At 37.4% G+C, this 23,309-nt stretch overlaps 1 pseudogene; it reads right to left on the bottom strand.

Annotated features, from left to right (window-relative positions):
• Window positions 1-993: 993 nt before the first annotated feature.
• Window positions 994-23,309, bottom strand: part of LOC113108084 (von Willebrand factor A domain-containing protein 8-like) — an 85,602-nt pseudogene continuing 63,286 nt past the window's right edge.

Below are 23,309 nucleotides of genomic sequence, written 5' to 3'. Positions count from 1 at the left end.
CTAAAAAAAGGGATGCTAAAAACAGAGCTGATTTTGACAAGGTAAAAAGGATGTTGTATGTTAGTATGTTAAATTTAAAAGTTATTTTCATTGAGACCCTAAAGAATCATATCAACTTGTGGACAATGGGCATCCAATGACCCCTTTAAAACAACAACAGTCAAAATTTAAATATCATCTATTAATAATTCCATAACACTATGCACTTGTACAGATATTCTAGACTTGTACAGTTCAGTCATGGTACATCACAGAATAGCTATGGATTTGTATGTAGTATAGTCCATACAAAAACACGTGCCCCCTGAGTCTGGTGTACGGGTGTACGGAGTGCAGACAGGTCTCTGGTTTTTTTTGACATATCCAGGTCACCAAATAAATAAATAATTACAACTATGCTTATTTTTAATGACAAATAAGCATATTCGCCTAAATTCTCCCCACCATAAAGTTTTTTTTTTTTTTTTAATGGACATTTTACTTTCATGTTTTTTAATTCTATTTATTCTCAATTAAGGCTTGTCATTCATGTCATTCTGACTTTGTATTAAAAATACTGATATTATAAATGAGCATACAGTGTTTTTTTAACTAACATACATGAGTGTCAGTTATTTTATTCTTACCATTTCTATGGGAATTTTACTTTTTTTGTAATTCCATTTATTCCCAATGTGAATTCTCATTACATGTATTCTGAACTTATTATTGTATTGAAGGAATATGTTAAAATATATGTGTGTTTTTTTTTTAAATCAGCTTACATAAACAGTAATGTTTCACTTTTTTTTACTGTATTCATGGGCATTTCACTTATTAGCTTTTTGTAATTCCATTTATTCTGAATGGGGATTCTCATTTCTGTCATTCCAAACTATAAATATAAATATATTACATTGCATTAAAATAATGAAAGGGAGAAAATGTGCTCAGTTTAAGTATAATTCCTTTTTAGTCTTTCTTTTGTTTTTCCAGTAAAATGTAACCCTGATTTTCTGTTGCTCCGTGATGCAGAGATCACTGTCATCAGTGACATGTCAATTTCAGTGTGATTCGCCCAACTGCAGTTCTCTCAGGCAGTGGACAGCATGGTGGATGTGAAAATCTGCTGAAGGATTTGGGGGATCTGCTTGGTGTCCATGGTGACTAAAGATCGCCCGGCCGGCAGTGTCCTCTGGAGCCTGGATGTCGGAGAGAAAGAAAAGAGCCCCCACATCAAACATTAACAATGCAAATGAGCTTTTCCTCCCCAGTTCCTACTCCTGCCTAGGAGGGACAATGGCTGTCATTCACAGTGGGGCTGATCAGATACAGGGGCTTGGGAAAAGCCTGTCGGTTAAGAGGAGCTGAAAGCAAAGTCCTTTCACTTAGCTGCCACCCCTCCCTCCTCACTAATCATTCATTACTGTCATTTAGTCCCTTTAAAAAGAAGACACATGGACTGCTCTTTAAATCACGGAGGCCATGAAAAGACAGTCTATATGGGACATGTCCGACCACCACAGTGGCGCCTTCTGCATGCCTTCAAGCTCTCCTTATGTGCCCTCTGTGAGTCAAGACCCACAAAATCCACCAAATAACATGAACAATGCACCAAAGAGAGCTTACATGAGCCTATAGACTCTTGTCTTTTATTGGAAAAGGACTTACAAATCACACAGGCCACAGTAAAGAGATGACAGAAAGGGAATGCTAATTACATTTCGAACTCATTATACTTTATATTGCCGCCCTAAACATTCGAGACTTTGCACTGCAATTAGCACTGAGATGGCCCTTGTTTTTCTTAAGTGAACTCTAGAAACAAACTTTCCCTGCACGGCAGTTCTGCTGAAATGCCACTGGCTGCTTCTAATCCAGGCTTAACCTTTAACCAAGCACACTAATGTTTAACATGCAAACTGCTGCGGGACATCGACCTCACCTGTCCGCCTGATCTCCCAGGGAACAGATGAAGACGGCGAACGCATTGACCTGCGGGTTACTGGTGAGGGTGCATGCGAACCGGTCGAGGCTGATCCTGTAGCGCTCCAGGTTGGTGTCTCTCAGCATGATGACGAATTGCTCGTTGCTTCCTCATGTGTCAGCTCCTTCATGGCATGTTCGGTGCCCTCCTGCGTGTAGTCTCCACTCATGCAGAACTGCGAGTGGATATGCATGGTCTCGGACGGTGGCGTACAGCAGAAGAAGAGGTTATAATGCATATTCAGACCACATACGTAACAGTTTGTTTTGAGTGCACTTCCTGTGGGTTGGCTGGCGCACACAGTTTACACATTGAAGTTAAATACAAAAACAGCCAGAAGCCTTGGAGTTATGATTGATGATCAGTTGACTTTCTCAGACCACATTGCTAAAACTGTCCGATCCTGCAGATTTGCTTTGTTCAACATTAAGGAGATCAGGCCCTTTCGGATCATGCTGCACAACTCCTTGTTCAAGCTCTTGTTCTGTCCAGGCTGGACTATTGCAATGCCCTCTTGGCAGGTCTTCCAGTCAGTTCTATCAAACCTTTACAGCAGCAAGATACATTTTTAATGAGCCAAAAAGAATTCACGTCACACCTCTTTTTATCAATTTGCACTGGCTAGCAATAGCTGCTCGCATAAAATTCAAGGCATTGATGTTTGCCTACAAAACCACCACTGGATCTGTACCTTTACCTAAGTTCATTACTTCAGACTTATGTGCCCCTTAGCAGGGGCGGAGCGGGGGGTGGCTAATGGGGCTTAAGCCCCGAATGTTTTGTCAAAAGCCCTGAATCTTTTAGCTTTTTTAAAATAACTTCAACTTTGTTTCATTTCCTCTCAGTCTCTCAGACTGGAGCGGCAAAAAAAGAAACAAAAGCTCGATTACTGTGCGTTGTGGCGGACGGTAAAGCATCACGCATCACTTTGCTTGTTTGCCAACTGCCGATAAAAACTAACGAAGAAGAATATAAATCATCTTCTTCGTCGTTGTCATTAGGGGCTGGTGGGCTTTTTATTTCACCGCCGTCGTAGCGAGCTCACTGACTAACCGCCTGAAATTAGCATTATGGACATAACAATTTTTTTTAAAAGGAACTCGTAACAACAAACCTCACCGGCCAGAGAGAGATTCAAAAGCAATATATCCCAATGTATCAAATGCTAAGTTATTTCAGGGCATGTTTTACAACTGTTCTCGGCACATTAGTGGGATAAGAAGATAGATTAATTGAGAAATATAGCTGGAGAACAATTAAATACAAAATAGTTTGTAGGCTCTACTGGGTGAATATTTTTTTTTTCTGAGTAACCATCATTTTCCCAGATAGTGTATAGATTTTTAGGCATTCTGTTATCTCAAACAGCCTGAAAAATAGTGCATTTAGCTGACATAAACGTGTGGAAAAAAATCTCCCCTGCGGAGTACACCCCTGCAGCCCCCTAGGTTTGGGCTAAGCCCCGAATGTTTACATCTTCTGGCTCCGCCCCTGCCCCTTAGAAGCTTGCATTCTGTAAGTGAACGTCGCTTGATTGTGCCATCCCAAAGAAACACAAAGACACTTTTATGGACTTTTAAATTAAATGTTCCCTCCTGGTGTAATGACCTCCCCAACTCAATCCGAGCAGCTGAGTCCTTAGCCATCTTCAAGAATCGGCTTAAAAAAACATCTCTTCCATCTTTATTTGACCCTCTAACTTTTGCACTCACTATTCTAATTTAATTCTTAAAAAAAAAAAAAAAGAAAGTGTATTCTATATAATTGCTTTTAAATTTTATACAATTATAAAAAAGACCTCTAACACTAGCTTGCTTTATTCTTTTTCTATTCTATTGGTTTTCTTTTTATTTATTTTATTATTTAAAAGCTTTTGCTATGTGTACTGTGTTTAACCTTACTGAGACTTCTTATAGCACTTACATATCATTGCTCTTTTGTTGCTTTTAATTGCTTCCATTGTCCTCATTTGTAAATCACTTTGGATAAAAGCGTCTGCTAAATGACTAAATGTAATGTAAGTTGATTCTGGACAACACATCAGTATTTTTGCACATGGTTAATAGTCTAAAATATGCCGCACTTCCACCGCAGGAACTTTACCCAGGAACTAGGGACTTTGGGATGGTGTTTCCATCGCAGGAACCAGGAAATAAATAAAGTTCTGGGTAAAAAAATGCCTCTCAGAAAGTCCCAGCTGTAGTTCTTTTTCAAAGTTCCGGAAGTTTCTGGGGCGGGACTTGGGCACTAAACATCCTGATTGGTTGAGTTCACGCAGCATTGGTTGAGTTCAACCACCATTTATTCAGATTATTTCCTAAATATTACTGTTATTGTGTCATGAAATTTAGTTTTAAATGTATTTCAGGCGAGAATGTAGTTATTTTAAACTCAAATCTGCAGTTTATTTAAAAAGATTAAAAAATGTGTTTTGCTGATTTCGGAGATAATCAGCTCCACGCGATCAGTGGGAGCTCAGTGCTCATTTTCACTGACTAGAGCAGTCTCGTCTCGACTAGCCCTTCTGACATTAGCCGCTAGCTCTTATGTCTCTTTAGTGGTTAAACATGACATATAATTCGTTTTGGATTAATTTAACAGGTAATCTTTGGTCTTTATTCAACTAATCCATTAATTTGTTAAAATAAAAAATAAAAAGAGGCTATATAAAAATGTATGCTATACATGTAGGCTTTTCCATTTCCATTAACTACATTTCTGCGGCTATTAGTATGTTTAAATGAAATGAAAGGAGGCGACAGTGTTTATATCATATTTTGTCTTATTGTTAATATACAGAGAGGAAAACTGCAGTAGCCAAGGCGAGCTGACTGATGTTATTAAGTATGCTGCTGTTTGCAGAATTACTGGTCTTACGTCGTCCCGTCCGCAGGAGATCACACTCCCAAATCGAACTCGCAAAGTCCTAACAACTGAGGATGCAAGTCCAAAATTTGCATACTTTGTATTGAGAAACGCAGGCAGTTTTACTTCACCAGACTATTTGCCTAATCTTCATGGTACTTTAGACCGTGGTGGAAATGCAGAAAGCAACAGGTCTGGGGGAAAAAAGTTTGGTGGAATTGCGGTGGAAACGCAGCTATAGCTGCTGGAGGATTATCTGCCTCATTTGAGCATACTAGTTTTTTTACCTGCTGGCCGATTAGACACACTTTCAACTTGTTTGAAATTTGAGCTGGCACACACTAGAACAGCACAGGCACACTTTGACATATAAGAGGTCATTGTGTTATAAAGACATCCTGTAAGTTTCAGAACTCTACACTTTCTTGTTAGTCTAAAAACAGCTTATATTGAAGCCATATACGAAACAGGGTCTTATATTGAAGCCAGTCCGCCAAATCGACAGTCAGACTGCATTGGTTTAGCATATGTTCTGTTCTTTGATGTGTTAGTGTGGATAAGCACCGCCTCCACAGAAGATGATCAACGCCTGCTTATACATCACTGCCTGTTTAGCCCCATCCAGGAAATAAAAATATTACAATAGGTAAATGACAAGAGCAGAAAATGCAGGTATACACAGAAACCAAAGAATAAAATTAATTTGAAGAAATGTATTCTTCATAGTTCACTTCATTTTACCACGGATTTGTTTCCAAACAAAGCCAAATTTGATGCAGATTTTCAAAAGATTAAACTAAAGGTCAATGCTGTGCCAACTATATTGGATCTGACAGTAATGTCGCAACCCACAAGTGTGAGTAACTGTTTTCATTACATGATCACTATCGCTTTATCTATTAAACCTAGCGTTTGATGAATTTTTTTTGCATTTTTAACCTAAATCACAGCAGTGTGAAGTGTTGTCCATCTGTGAAAGATGTAGACGTCAAAAGCAACTGATAGCCAATCATAGCAGTGGGCGTTTACTTCTGAGTCTACAATCTGCCACGCCTTCCCAAACACAGCGTTCTGGATAAAACAGGACAGAAAATAGCCTATTACTTTAAAATTAGGATGTTTTTGATGTAAATATTTTGATAACATTATAAGTTGACCTAAGAAACCAGTACAAAATAAAAAAAACCCAAAGGGAATTCATGACCACTTTAAAGGATTTTTTGCAGTGATGGCTGAAACCTGGGGAACTAGAATTTTGCTTTGGAAAAAAAATGGGATTGTTTCAGTTTTTAAGGCCCCAATCTGGCTGCAGTCGTGCGTCAGTGAATCCCAGAGAACATCTCTGAGAATTTATGCTTGACTTTCTTCCTGATGTGGTCACATAAGACAATAGGAGGAATTCTAGGAGTAACGCTGGCTACTACGTCAGCACATGTGAATTCATAAGAGCATAGACTTCAAAACAAACACGGGAAATGAGGTCACCCCTGCATCACAGAAGCATTACTGTACCTTCAAAACATTCAGCCTCTCTTTGCTGTTCTTGGGCACTTTGTCACATCTGACCAGCTCTATGTCAAACCCGTCTCCAGAGTGCCACATAATATCATACTGCAGAAGAAAAAAACAGGTAGGAGGAGAAGTGTTAGACCACACCGCTAAGAAAACAACAAGCCAAACAATGATCTGCCCAGTGCATTATTAGAAGTGTACATTAGGGTATTTTTGTCATTGTAGATTTCTGAGATGTGTCAAAAATGGACATCAAGATGAGACACATTTGACAAGTGAGACAGGACACACACCACAATACTGGATAATACTCTACCACATAACTGTACAACAGTTTCTGTCTGGAATCCATCACAAAGAAAACTCAAAGTTTTAGAACATTTATGTAGACTTTGCGATCAGAATCTCAGAGATTAATTGTTTTCACAGATAATAAAGTTTATTCCACAGACAGCATTTACTTCCAAGTCACAAAATCCTTGTGATGTGATGCTGATGTAAATAAGTTATTATTACATAACCATCTGGATGGCAAACACACAGTTTTGATGTTATGAATTACACTCATGAATAGTCAAATCAAAATGGGAAGTTTCATAATAATCTTTTGTCCAGCTCAACAGTGAGCGGGTGTCTTTGCCAACAATGCAGCAGTTGATGGCACTGGCAATCTGAAATACATCAAATTCCATTACGTCAATGTCTTCTGCCGTATCGTATCAAGGGGACACTAGTCTCAGACCTCAAGCAACATGCCCATGGATGCATACTGTAAAGCAAGGTTGCAGAAGTTGATTGAAATTCCTAGATCAGATCTGACTGCTTAACTTAACACAATATCTGGAAGTCTGAGTGGACTGGTTTTAATCTGTATAACATATTTTCAAGGTTACTTTATCAGAAAAATCGTCAGTTTGGACCAGACTCTAGTGTTGATTGTCAAAGGTTGACAATATGAGACTAAGGGAACACAGAGTACTGTGCAACCAGCAGAGCTAAGCGGATCTAGGGAGAAGTGAGAAGAAAGTATGTGACACCTGCCTTTAGATCAAAGGTGAATGAGCTATCAGATGCACGTTTATGTAATGCAGATTATGTAAGTGTCACAGAGAAACAGATATATGACAGGCCAGCTGGAAGAGCAAGCAGCTCGTTTAACAGCTAACATGGGGCCATAAAGTCTGGTGGCCCTCACACACACACACACACACACACATGCACACACATTAACATACTTACCATCTCACATTTCACTGTCACTTTATTCATCCATTACACTCTACAGTAACTGAGCACAAAAGCAAGTATCAGTACTGTGTCAGCAAGTATATATATATATATATATATGTGTATATATACTTTTTTTGCATTTAAAAAAAAATATATATTTAAATTTTTATTTCATGAAAATGTTAAGCAGAACAACTGTTTTCAGCTCTAATGGTAGATAACAAGAAATGTTTCTAGAGCCGTAAATCATCATATTAGAATGATTTCTGAAGGATCATGTTACACTGAGGACTGAAAACTCAGCTTTGCATCACAGGAATAAATTAAAATATATTCAAATAACTTTATTTTAAAGTTATTTTAAATTGTAATAATATTTCTCAATATTACTACAATTATTTTACTGTATTTTTTGATCAAATAAATGCAATCTAGCTCTGTATAAGAAACGTTTATTTCAACCAAAGATCTAAATCAGAGATGCTGCTAATTACAACCTCTATTTTATTTGAACTGCACTAGCTGCACTTGTTATGGACTTAATGGAAAATAAGCGCGTTAAAAATCATCACTACTATGGAGGACCAAACCTGCAGAAATAAAATAATAGTAAAAATAATAAAATAAATAAATAAATGACATGATAAAAACGAATTTGGTGCATTTGTTATTACATTTTATCTTAAATAAATTTTTTATTACCCTTTTAATTTTTTTTTCATTGGTTTGGTCCTCCACACTACTGTTTTTTGTTTTTTTTTCATGGTCAAAAATGCATAATAAAATTTAAGCAATCAATAAGGATGCAATGCCGTGCACTGTGATTGAGTGATAGAAGAGTTTTCAGTGCCATTGGTAGCCAAATTACTACAACGTACACAGCTGTTTTATAAATATAACCCAATCTATATTTATATCGTCCAGTCTAAGATCTGACCCCACACATCGAAAGTGTTGATGCACATTAGAGCAGAGCAGGATAATGTGAGCCATTGATAGCCGCAGCTGCATCTTCCGCTGTCTTCCTCCCCCAAACTCCCCGGGATGGAGATAACAGATCATCTTTTGTGCCTCCCCTACAAATCTTTGAGCAGCTCCCAACAAGAGCCATGATTCACTGCCTCCAGAGCATCTGCCAGTAGTTCAGACGGACAGAGACGGAGAGATGGAGGCAGGAAAAAGAGGAACATCAAGTGAGACTGAGAGACAGATGCGTCCCAGAGAGCTGCTAACCACTAATCTAAACCTAAACCAGCATGACCGTCTCCATGGCAAACGATACCTTACTTCATTTTGATTTCCAATGGCAACCTCCATAACAGTGTGACAGCATCTGTGTTGGGGACATCCCTATTACTCATCAGAAGGGCCCAAGGTTTTCACTCTTTGAGGCCGTTTCCATGGTGTGTTGCCTGGACAAGGTTTATTGTAAACAGATTTGGCTATTTTTATTGAGTTTGTGGTGAGAAGACTCCTACAGATCAGCATGTACTGACTATATTTGAACTCTGTGGTCAACTTAAGATGAGATGGCCATCAAAATTTGTTTGACTGAGCAAAGGCTTGAATTCATTTTAAATGAAAGGCTCTGTCCCAAAAACTAGTGAGCCACCTTGCTGTCTAAATATTCTAGTCTTCAAAGGCAGCAATTTCATTCAAATGGAATGACTGAGCTGGTAAACTGGTGCTGGTTAGTTTAAACCATTCTTCCAGCCTGACTAGCTAAAAAGAGCCTAAAATCTCTCTAACATCAGTAAACCAGAAGTGACTTTTTTTTCTTGGCAGGGATGTTGCAAAGCTATGATGATGTTTTATTGGCCAAATAAAAAAAAAAAAAAAATCGAAGATTACAAGATTGAAGAGAAAAAAGGTACAAATTACAAGAATAAAGTCGTAGCAATACGAGAATTAAGTCAAAATTACCAGAATAAAGTAAGAATAAAGAAAAAAATATTTTGAGAGAAAATTCAGAATTACGAGAATTAAGTCCGCAATATAATAATAAAGTCTAAATATTTTGAGAAGTCAAAATTACAAAATTATGAGAATAATGTTGTAGCAATACGAGAATAGTCAAAATATTTTGAGAAAAAGTTAAAATTGTCAATAGTCAAACTAATTTGAGAAACATTTTTTTTAATAAAGTCGTAGCAATATGAGTTTAAAGTTAAAATTACGAGAATAAGGTCAGCAATATGAGAATAGTCTAAATATTTTAACTTTAAAGTCAAATATTTTGAGAGAAAAAAGTATGTTACGAGAATAAAGTTGCAGCAATACAAGACTAATCAAAATATATTAAAAAAGTCTAAATTATGTCAATATAGTCTTATCAATACAATAATAGTCAAAATATTTTGAGAATAATGTCAAAATTATGAATAAAAATGAGCAATATGAGAATAAAGTCAAAATTATGAGAATATAGTAGAAATATTTTGAGAGAAAAAAAATCTGTTTTAAGCTGTAGCAATTACAAAATTAAAGTTAATCAAAGTGGTGTACCAGCCACCCAATAAAAGCAATAAGATTTGTGCTTTTGGCACTTTTAATATAAAACAAAGTCTCAGCTCTCACATACTGTTTTATAGCAAAACAATGCAAACAGTATGAATATGTGTTTTTCACGCTCTTTAATGAATCGTGACAGAACGCTGTAGTCGTCTCATTTCAAGCAGCATGTGTATCAATCATTTTTGATTTTGCAACTAAATTCTCGTAATCTTGACATTACTCTCAAAATATTTTGACTTTATTCTTGTAATTCTGACTTTGTTGTAGTATTGCTATGACTGAATTCTCATAATTTTGACTTTTCTCAAATAATTCAAATTCAATCTCATAATCTTGTGCTACTACATACTGACCCCTAACTTTTGAAGAATACTATACATTTACAACCACTTGTGATCAATTCCATGGAGCGCTTCAGGCGGCCGTCCTCACCATTAAAGCGATACATGCTGCCAGAGACGTCCGCTAGCAGACGAAAAGCTTCGGCTTCTGCTGAGGAGACCCGAACTGCAGCCAGACCAGAGGAAAAACCAAAGTTATCCACACATCCAGACTCAAATGACCAGACTAATATTTCATTAGGAAAATTGTTAAAAACAGTTACTATGTGGCTGCATTAATTACATTTATAGTTAATCAGAAAATAACATTCATACATTATTTATTCACCCTGTGCCTTTCCAAACTATTTATGCTTTTCTTTTTCCCCCATGGAACCAAAATGAGAAATTTGGAAGAATGTAGGTGCTTCTCTTTTCCACACAACAAAATTTCATAATGACCACCACAAACAATGTTGTTTCATCTAATATTTCTTGTTTCTTGTCTGTCATTAAAATGGCTGTATCTGAGGCATCATGTGCATTGCATTAAACACTTTCATCAACTTACAAGTTATAGCTTTTATTATAGCTACTGTATATGGGTGCTATAGTTTTTCTTGTCTTTCAATACACTTGGCCAAAGAGAAAACTTTGCATGTTTCCTAAATACCTGCAAACACTATTGGCCATATCATACACCCCGCGCAACCCATTGCAAGGCCCAGCGCAAATGTGTTTGCTAGTTTCAGTCCAGCGCTGTTTGCATTTTCCCATCCAGCACCACATTGTTTAATTAGCAAATGCATTTGCTCCTATTTGTGCGCCCATGGGTGTGCTGGTCTAAAAAAGAAGTGTGTTCAGGCGCATTGCTGGCGCATTCCTATTTTAAGGAGCTGAAAATAGACTGCGCCATAGACCAACTCAAACCTGGTCTAAAGTCAGGTGCAATGTTTTTTCTTTGCTATTTAAAGAGCGTACACGCTGCTTATTAAACACAGGGACGCACAGCAGCACACAAACATGCCAACTATTACAAATTAAAAGATTGCAATGCATAATATTTTTTGTAAGCTAATTAAATATATATAAATATGCCTACGTCATAATGGATAGTCATCGCATGTATCAGAATTAGTTTATTTGCTCACACACGAGCAGCTTTGTTTTCATCTCGGAGACGCGTTCTGTTTTTTGTGCTTGCCAAATTCCGCCGTGTAAATAGCAAATCCGTCATGGCATGAGTGCAACTGACTTTTAAAGGGAATGGAAGATGAGACTCTGATTGGTTTATTGCACGTTACGCCCAAAAAACACCCATTACTCATTAAGAGAATAGGGACAACCCGTTTAGACCATGCAGCCGAGCGCGCCGTCGTTAAAATAGCAAAAGTGGATTTGGCGTGCACCTCCGCCGTGTGCTTTACACTTTTTTTTATTTATTTTTTTAATAAAAATTAATGATTCTAAAAATAACACTTCATGGTTGAATCATTCACAGTAAGATCAGTAACATTAATAAAACTGAATTTTCCTTTCATGCCAACTTGATTATTTAACCTAACTACGGTTATTTACTGTAAACAAAATAATGTGTATTCGTGTGTGTTTGTATTTGTTCTATGTTCAAATTGTTTTCCTATTATAAGCACATAGAACAACGTTTTGAGAGGTGCAACACTAGCACTATAACAAAATAAAACAATATGTAAATAAATGAAATGAACAATACATTTGTACTTATTAATCTATGTACAAATTAGTTAATACAAATAGAACTGTAGGTAAACAATGTTAAGAAATGGAACCTTACAGGTAAAGTGTTACTGCAGAACAAAAGTAATATACAAAATATTAGAAATTTTCTAACTAAATTGTGAGCATGCATTTCTCAGTCATAACCACGACCCCCAGAGGGTCCTTGACCTCCTCGGCTTCAAACATGGATCCTAATATCAACAAACACCCATAAAGCACTTCCACATGTGGCTGTCGTTACATGGGCGAGCATGTCAGGTCTCCATGAAGAACAATTGGCAAACACGTCACTGCTGATCACACACACACACACACACACACACACACACACACACACACACACACACACACACACACACACATGAACACAAGGCACAGGCATGTGAACACACACAGATCCAGACACAGTCACAGACATATCTTTCACCCATCATTATTATACAGGTAGTGAGGAAAGAATATGCTCTTGCACAAGTTTTAGACAGAAATGTGAAGTAATAAGGAGTCACGAGCTGAAGATGGCACCCCAGGGACTGACTGAACGGATGAGATCATCTGCTCTATTCTGTGTCACATCTCAAGTCTCTAATGCTCCATCTCCACACAAATGCAGCCATTGCTTAAACAGATTTCAGACCTGAATGATGAAAGGCTGGACTAAGTTACAGCATAACCTGGCCACAAACAAAAACAGCACACCAGAGCTTTTATTAATGACACATATTCCCATGTGTTAATCAATAACTAGAATGTTTGATATTAAAGTTATCTGAAACCATTTTGTGTAAATAAATGTAAAAAATAAAGCACAAACATCAATCATTATGTAAAAATAGAGGAAATGAGCATGCACAATTAGCTTCTCAAAATCTGGAAATGAAAAACTTTTTTTTTTTTTTTTTTGGAAACTTCGTATAACACTGTAAACAGCATTAATAGTCCTCAAGCATGTGTCTCTATGAGTGCATGTAGCACACACTACAGCACGTATCTGTCAGGGAGGTGTGTGAACCTTCAGGAGAGTTAAAAACATATGCTACTACCATGATGAGCAGTGATTACAGAGTAAAGACACAGCTACAAATGTGCTGTTTTGCTCTTTTTACAGCTTTCATATACATTCCTTTGAAGATAGAGGAGCTGTATATGTTTTTTTCTTTTCGTGTGTGCTTCTTTGTTCACCATACATTCAAAAGTTTAGACAAACTTAACTCAATTTATATTTCTCATTATCTTAGTCCACTATTATGGCTTTTTTTAAATAACCTTTCATGCAGTGTGTAACACAGCTCTAGTGAATGAAAACGTCCTGCAAAGTTTTAAATCTGAAATTGCACTGTCTATAAAGACATTGTCCCTCAAAAGAAAGAGTCGACTCTGAATCATTGAAATGAGTCGATTTTAAAATGAATCCCAAGCCGTTTCATGTTGATGTCACTAGGTGCCACTTTTGGAGCGGTTTCCCTGGTAACGCTGTACACAAAGCAACACTGCGCTCACAAACGCTGCTCTATCAGTCAGGCATGATGAAATAAAAATGAGAACAATCACAGCAGATTAGTGTCACGCAAAGGAGGAGTTTGGAAAAAATTAATAGTTAAACTCATCGTTTGGGAGTTGTTGAGCAAGTCAGGTAAAAATAAATGCATATTATTAGACGATGAAAGTTTTTTATATATTTATTTATTTTACCTTGCATGCATGTCAACCTCTTGGTGGGGACTCCCAAAACCATAATATGAGCCTTTCATAACCAATAATAGGGGCACTTTAATAAATAAATATAACTGCGTATGATTGTTTCCCTCCCATAATATGCAGCCAATAAGCACACATTTGAGCCTTAAAAGTATTATTTTTGAAGTTGGAAATTGGATAGAAAAGGAAGAGCAGTTACTAAGTGTGAACATACATGTGAACATTAATAGTGTTTAACCCCCCCCCCCCCCCCAACTTTTTTTTTTTTCATAAAACTGGATATTTATATTTATTTTTTATATTTTATAAACTGTATTTAATTTTTAAAGCAGTTGGAAACTGGACAGGAAAGGATAAGTGGTCAATGTTTTTCTAGTAGTGTCTCAATAGTGTTTAAAAAGCATTGCAAGGTGGACACAACAAAACTGGTTAAAAGCTGTAGAATTACTCCAAGATGTTGAAAATAATACAGAATGTGTAGACGTTTCCAAACTCTGAGTGTGTGTCGGCATCTTTACAGGAGCAAATGAATAGGCACTGGTCAAATTACTATCTGGAAAAGCCCGAGCGGTGAACAGAGGCTCAGGGTGAGGCGGAGGTTAAGTTCTTCTCAGGACAGAACCTGTGCAGAGCGATGCCAGCGCGCTCATCTGGACCACACACAGGCCTGTGCGTCTGCCAGCTCTCTTTACAGCGCTATCGTAGGTGAAAGGAGATAGCGCTGATTTAGAGGAGCGGACTGTGAAAGACAGACAGAGATAATCCATGTCACCATGTTTTCACATAAACACATCTGTCTTTGAGCAGAGCTCCTCACACGGGCTGCCAAAGAGGAACCTGATCCTCCCAATGGCTGGAGCCGGCGCTCTGTTCACACAACACAGGGAATCCTCACGAGCACTCGGCTCAGAGCGCACACAGATCTCAGATCAGATCGAGCCGCCGCTGCGCGCTTTGTGCAATGTAGATGGGGAAAATAGCTGGTCTTCAATCAGCATTTTCTGAGAAACTCCACCCTTGTTCCAGCGCTCTGTCCACACACACACAAACAAAAAAGATCAGGCATGCTACCGGACATCTCTCCATACAGAACGAGGGCTGTCTGTGTCCATATCGACAGATCAATCGGGCCGGGCGCCTAATAATAATAACAACGCACGCTGGGAGTCACAGGATGTCTTGGCTCTTGTGAGTTGGCAAGGTGAAAGAAAAGTGTCTGTGTGGTGCACTGCACACTAGAGCTTGCACGAACAATCAATGAGACTAATCGGCAAGCCAGTGACTCTTAACACTGTATCATATTCAAACCCAAATGAAACTATGAGTATGCAATGCCGTAGTTATGTCGTCAGTTAAGTCATGTAGTTACAAAAAAGGTGATTAAAGCTGCCTTAAAACTGTGCATGTAAGTATTTATTATTTATGAGTAACATTTAAAGCAGTGTCAGATCCGTGTCAAGTTCAGCAGCTGCATTCACTGATGCTCCAGAAGGAAACAAGATGCATTAAGAGCTGGGGGTGAAAACTTTTGAACATGTTGAAAAAATGTTTGTTTTTTTTGAACATTTTTAACATTTTTGAACAAATTTTTCTTATTTTGTTGATATATATATATATATATATATATATATATTTCTTCCATTTAGTTCTGCCCTTCGTAATCAACAGAAGATACTTGTATGTTTCCCAGAACACAAATTAAGTACAATTTACTTTGATTTTCAAATTCCAAAAGTTTTCACCCCCCAGCTCGTAATGCATCTTGTTTCCTTCTGGAGCATCAGTGAATGTTTGAATCTTTTTAATAGTTGTGTTTGAGTCCCTCAACTCTCCTCAGTGTGAAAAGACCCATGCACAAACATCACAAAACAGAAAGACAGTCGAGGATCATCAGGTGACCACACACAGTATTAAGAAACTTTTGAATGGGGTTATTTTAATAATTTTTTGTCTTGTGGACTAAATGTAATCATCTTTTATTTACAATATTTGGACCCACTTTATATTAAGTGGCCTTAACTACTATGTACTTACATATTAATTAATAATTTAGTACAATGTACTTATTGTGTACATACATGTTTTTACATTGTATTTATATTTAAAAAAAAAAACGACATGTAATTACATCTGTATTTAATTTCTGTAATTACATTTATAATTACACTGTTGACCCATACTTTACACCTTAACCCAACCTTAAACTTACCCATACCTCCAACCCTCTCCCTAACCTTACCCCTATCCCACCTCAATAGCAGCAAAAGTGTTTTACAATACAATATGAACACAATAAGTACATTGTACTTATTTTTTTTTATGTAAGTACATAGTAGTTAGGGCCACCTTATATAAAGTGGGACCCAATATTTTACTCAGGACAGTAATATATAAAAAATAACATGCATTTAGTATGACCTCTCTTATTTTTTTTTTTATTATTCAAATTTTCAAAGATTCTGCACGGGGTGCCCAAACTTCGAGCCCCACTGTATGTACATAAAATCATACATTTATTCAACAAGGACTTCTGAAAAAAGTAATAGAGTTAATGTTACCACAAAAATATTGAGTATATATAGCATAAGTGTTTTCAACATTTAAAATATGAAAAGTTTTTTGAGCAGTAAATCAGCATATTAGAATGATTACTGTGTGACCCTGAAGTCTGGAGTAATGATGTTGAAAATTCAGCTTTAACATCACAGAAATAACTTACATTTCACAATATATTAAAATATAAAAGCTATTTTATATTGTTAAATCTCGCAGTTGTTACTGTACCTTTGGTCTAATAAATGCAGCCTTGATAAGCACAAGATACTTTTTTTCAAAACCATTGAAATCAAGCTGAACCCAAATTTTGAAATTTATTGTAAGCCTTATCATAATGCAATTAAAGTGATAAGTTAAAAAGTTTATCTAAATTTCACTAAAATTGAGATCAATAACATTTCCTAGCATGAAAATGTTTGGGAATGGCTGGACCCTGCTGTTTTCTGTACCTGCAGACTGTCCAGAATGATGCGGAGCGACTGGACCGGTCACCTGACCGTTCCTGAGACACGCTCGTATGTGGTGGCATCATACTCACTCATCTCAATTTCCTTGAGCCTGAAATAAAAACATGAGACTTCAGTCATAGAAACAAAATCTGCAGTGTTTACACTGACTAACCAGTAAAATTACTGCTCGTGTGAGATTTCAACAAACCTCTAACCATACAGTAAATATTCAACTTTAGTGTGTGCCAATCTGTTTATCACATATATGAATAATTCTTCAAAATCATGTTTCTTATTAAGCAACCACTTAGCAGCCACCCTAGTAACCTCACATGCATATTCTTCTAGCATTGTGTCTGTGAGATTTGTACAGATAAGAGCTACTAACATTTTCCTCAGAAAATCTCTCTTCATTCAGACTCTTCCCCTGAGGCGTTTAAACTTGCAAACAATGTGTAGTAAGTCTTTAAGGAGTGTTCGGAGGCTGAGGATTTCAGAGGACATTGATCGACACAGGTTCTGTTTAGTCACACATTAAGTACAGCTGTCAAGATAGAGAATAACGCACACTTGAGGGTAGGAGATGTAGGATAAACATTTCTCTTGGGGCAAGTCCCTACAGCTCCACGACCAGCAACACACACACACACACACGCAGGTGCTCAAAGCCCAGTCAGACTCATCAGTTTGGGAATAATAAAGAAACCAAAGCTTATTTCAGTGGTTCTCAAACCTTTTGACTTGAAGGCCCCTAGATGTTTGAAAGACCCCCCCCCCCCCCATTCCACCCCCATTTGAGACAAGATACCTTTAATTAATGAAGCCTAATATTAAAAAAAATTATACATGACTACGATATGAGAAATTGTATTTTTTGATACCTAAATTAATACATATTCTACATTCACACACGTAGAGAATGCAAAAGAAAATTACAAACCATACAAATACAATTGATACACATATTACACATACTACATACACATGTTAAATAAACTAGTTTTTCTAATACAGTTAACAGTTTAACATGCATATTTTATTTTGATTAACATTAAAAAGAGACAGACAGGTATTTAATTAGGCTGCTGTCCCTTTAAGACAGAATGAACTATTGACACATATGCAGTTTTCACTCACCTGTTTCTGTTCACTTAAGCCATAATGACTGTATTTACGTGAGCTACTCTATCAATAGTACCATCAAACCAAACCTTAAGGACTGGCTAAGCAAGAGCTGCTATGTCAAACCTTACAAACATTTTAATTTGTTTGTATTTATTTATTTTGTGGTGAAATATGGCCAGTTGCATCATGTTCCTGACAGGTTTTTTGAGGCTCCCTCAGTCATGTGATGCACAGGTGGGGTAAAGACAATAATCCCTAAACGGATTCTACAGTTAATCCTGCTCTTCTGCTCAGACCCAGGATGTGCCTGCATGAATGTGTGTGTGCGTTACAGAGATGCGTTTGATGTCATGAGGAGGAAACAGAGTGTGAAGAGCGTCTAGACCTCAGCGGCCCACAGAGCTCAGGTGCGATCACACACCCGCACTATCAGGCGTGAGATCAGACCAGACGGTGTGATCTGAAGCCCTATCTCAAAATACTGTGACACTGTGTTTCCTTTCAAAAGAAATCATCCCTCACCTCTCCATCAGCACCTGGAGCAAAAATGTCACAGAAGTGATCGTTTCTGTGCTACAAAAGATAATGCAACATGTAAGGAGCGCTCTCTTGTCGCTCGTGGTATCATCGCTCTCCTTCTTCCTGCTGTGCTACTCTTTCTCACACACGCACAGGCTGTGGGTTTCCTGTCTGGCCTCTGAAGCTCACATTCTTTGCACAGTGTTATTGGAGAGAGGACAGACTGCTGCTGCTATTTTCTCCTGAATTCCAAACCTGTCCACAGAGAGAGAGAGAGAGAGAGAGAGAAAGAGAGAGAGAGAGAGAGAGAGAGAGAGAGCTGGCCAGCGTGGCCCTGCAGCCAATGAGAGTGAAAAAGTGCTCTGCTTCACTCGACTGACTAACACAAACACAACAGAAACAGAGGAAATTGCTTCTAATAACTATATAATAGTCTTTTTTTTACAGCAAAAATATCAATATTCCCTTAAAACAAGATATATAAACATTTCATTTGTACGTTTTGGACAGATTTTTTCCCCTTAAAAAATGAAATACTTATTTAGAAACTGCATTTTGCATTTACTCTGGTTATCTTTGTGTGCTATTAAATTTGTTTGATGATCTGAGTCATTGCAGTATGATAAATATGAAAAAAAAAAAATTAAACAGGAAGGGGGCAAAAACTTATTCACAGCATTGTAGTTCAGCCAAATTGAAAGAATATTTTTACAAAGTAAAGTTGTTTAGGTGCAACACATACTTGCAAAAAAGGTAGATAAAGTTCCTCTTCCTGTGGAAACCCCTGACACAAGCCATGTCAGCTGAGATTGAAATATTGTGAACGTGACAGAGAGCATGCAGATCACAACAATGTGCAGCACAAAGTGAACAAATGCCATCTGAGAGTAAAAGAATTCAACAGCACTACAAACAAACATCCACCCATCCTGCCCTGCGTTTCATGCCACCGTCTTAACACCATGCATAGAAAAGAACACACAATCTGAAGGAAGGATAGCATGCATTCCTCTGCTTCCCCCTTTGAATTTCTCACTAAATTTAATTTCAGTGGCGACACACAGCTTTAAAAGGGGCCATATTCTGCACTTACCCAGTGTTTGTCCGCTACTAATCGTATTCAAGGTTTATTGCACCAAAACAAAAACTATAGTTTTATGTGAGCATTTTCTGTCCTCTCTCTAACTTTCAGAAGTGAAAAAGTTGTTTTAGTAACTTTAATAAAACCATTTAATTTCAAAAGGACAAGAAAAAGCATATTAAACCCCCTTTTAAGAACAAAATAAGCTTTAAAAACAAGCAAAGGACATATCAAAAATATTAAGGCCTAACTGCATCAATTTGACTTTATTTAATCACATTTTCAAAATGCATTCACTTAAAGTTCTTAGATTTAGTACAAAACTGTTCATTGTAAAAACATATTAAAAGTATGAACTATAAAAATACGGTTAGCTGTGGAGTAGGCAATATACATTTCTTTAAAATGTATGAGATTAAAACAAATTGGATTTATGGACCATAAATATGGTTATTGTAAACAAAGTTGGTAATAGAAATTTGACCGTTTCATTTATGTATGACTAACAAAAATCATCACATTAAATTTATAAGTGTGTGTTTTTGCGCTTTGTGCAGTCCACTGGGCCAAACAGAGGTTTCTTTCACTTGTTTCATGCAGCGTAGTGAATCGCAGCATTCAGAGGCTGCATATTTGAGATATCTGGGCTCCGTAGTGTTCATTCTGTGATCTGGAACATGCTGTTTTTTATAAGCCACTCATAATAGTATCTCCGGTCTGTTTTAAAGCATAGTCCTGCACTTGATGCAGGTTGATTGTCTTATTGTGAATGAATCAGTGTGTGCGATTTCCGTTTCCTCTAGTGTCGCTTAGGCCATGTGGTTATTGGATCATGTTAGCTTAAATAGCCAAAAACTATTGTTTTAGCAAACACATATTCATTTGGGCATTTAACATCACTTTTCATGACCCAATAAGCTCTCGATGCTTAAAAAAACAACTTTTCCAAACAATGTTCTGTTTTACTCAGAGGTCATATTATGGAATTAAAATGCACTGCAATTAATGTTGACTTATAATACAAAAATATTTAAATTAATATCTCACATACAAACCCGATTCCAAAAAAGTTGGACACTGTACAGATTGATGTGAATAAAAACAGAATGCAATGATGTGGAAGTTTCAAATTTCAATATTTTATTCAGAATACAACATAGATGACATATCAAATGTTTAAACTGAGAAAATGTACCGTTTTAAGGGGAAAATAAGTTGGCATCAACACATCTCAAAAAAGTTGGGACAAGACCATGTTTACCACTGTGTGGCATCCCCTCTTCTTTTTATAACAGACATCTGCAAACATCTGGGGACTGAGGAGACAAGAAGCTCAAGTTTAGGAATAGGAATATTGTCCCATTCTTGTATAATACAAGCTTCTAGTTGCTCAACTGTCTTAGGTCTTCTTTGTCACATCTTCCTCTTTATGGCGCGCCAAATGTTTTCTATGGGTGAAAGATCTGGACTGCAGGCTGGCCATTTCAGTACCCGGATCCTTCTTCTACGCAGATGTTGATGTTGTAATTAATGCAGTATGTGGTCTGACATTGTCATGTTGGAAAATGTAAGGTCTTCCCTGAAAGAGATGATGTCTGGATGGGAGAATATGTTGTTCTAGAACTTGGATATACATTTCAGCATTGATGGTGCCTTTCCAGATGTGTAAGCTGCCCATGCCACACGCACTCATGCAACCCTTAAACTGGCTTCTGAACTGACCGCTGATAACAACTTGGGTTGTCCTTGTCCTCTTTAGCCTGGATGATATGGTGTCCCAGTTTTCCAAAAAGAACTTCAAATTTTGATTTGTCTGACCACTGACCTAAATTATCCTTGGCCCAGAGAAAACGCCTGCGCTTCTGGATCATGTTTAGATATGGCTTCTTTTTTTTACCTATAGTACCGGCAATGTTTTCTGGAAGTATTCCTGAGCCCATGTTGTGATTTCCATTACAGTATTATTCCTGTATGTGATGCAGTGCCGTCTAAGGGCCGAAGATCACGGCATCCAGTATGGTTTTCCGGGCTTGACCCTTACGCACAGAGATTGTTCCAGATTCTCTGAATCTTTGGATGACATTATGCACTGTAGATGATGATAACTTCAAACTCTTTGCAAACTCTATTTTTCGCTGCAGCATTGGGGGAATTGGTGATCCTCTGCCCATCTTGACTTCTGATAGACACTGCCACTCTGAGAGGCTCTTTTTATACCTAATCATGTTGCCAGTTGACCTAATGAATTGCAAATCGGTCCTCCAGCTTTTCCTTATATGTACATTTAACTTTTCCAGCTTCTTTTTGCTACCTGTCCCAACTTTTTTGGAATGTGTAACTGAAATCCAAATGAGCCAATATTTGTCATGAGATTACAAAATGTCTCACTTTCAACATTTGATATTTTATCTATAATTTATTGTGGATAAACTATAAGTTTATGAGATTTGCTCACAATTTGTACAGTGTCCAAACTTTTTTGGAATCTGGTTTGTATATATTTTGTTTTTAAACTTATGATTGTACATCAAGTCAAACAAAAACACAATTTGAAAGGCAAACTTGGCAACTAGATGAATTATTATTAAAAAAAAAAAATTCACTGCAGCTCAATACAGTGCATTATGGGATTGCCTTTTCATCAAAGGACATATGCATTACTAATCCATTTACTGCATACTCGGGCAGCTCAGTGCATTATAAAACATAGCCTAACCCATGAATATAGTCACAAGTACAGACTGTGAGCTTCATTGACAGAGCACTGCAGAATATCTGAAGAGATTAACAAGCACTGAGAGCAGAGGGTAAAGGTCACACAGGGTCAAGTGTAGGCTTTTTGGTGAAACCTGTGAGGGTTTCAACTGTTTGAGTGATGAATAAGAGAGACAGATGTGTGTACCTCTGCTTAAAAGCCTTCTCGGCCGTACTGCTCTCTTCACCTCATTGGGCACGGCTTCCAGACGTAGGGACCTTCTTTCCCTCCGAGACCCGCTGGATCTCTGCTTTCTACACAAACATAGAGGCACTATGTTGAGTTCCTATATAAGTGTTATATTTTTTGGATTAATGATGGAAGCAAATGCAAAAAAACAGCCTGTGTGCTGATATTGATCAGGGTCTGCGCACATTAACTGTAAAGCTTTTGATAGACAGTGCAATGGGATGTGATTTACTGTACGTGTGCCTCCAGCCCACTGGCTCCCCCTACATGAGGGGCATTTCTGGGGTCAATCTTTCTGTGTTTGGAGGAGCTGAGATCTTATCCACTGTCTCTCTGAATGGTGATCTGAAACAATTAGACGCTTTCAAAAACCAGATCTTTGTTGAAATTTTATCTGAACATTCACTCTTTTGATCTTCATCTTTTTGTTAAGTGGAAAACGAGACACATATGCATTCAAATGATGACTGCAAAGGAAATGCCCCACTTACAAGGAAAAGGTTTGCTTACACTGACTTTTTAATGTAAAAAATGAATTAAGTCTGGAATCACAATCGCAGGAAACAATGAGTCATGCGACTGAATGTTGATTTTCATGAGGAGCTGGCAGGAAAAAGGTCACAAACTGACTGACAATGCAAAAGTTCATTTATTTTAAATCATAGAAATCCAGAAAGATGGAAGAATTTTTTTTTTATTTTTTTATGGAGCACAGAAATTCAAAATGTTCTTATGTGTAATGGGGAACCTCACAGATTTGTGGTACGCCACT

The sequence above is a fragment of the Carassius auratus genome, chromosome 9 (assembly GCF_003368295.1).
Source record: "Carassius auratus strain Wakin chromosome 9, ASM336829v1, whole genome shotgun sequence".
NCBI lineage: Eukaryota > Metazoa > Chordata > Actinopteri > Cypriniformes > Cyprinidae > Carassius > Carassius auratus.
Note: the sequence above shows the minus strand (reverse complement) of the source record. Positions and strands in the feature narration are given on the sequence as shown.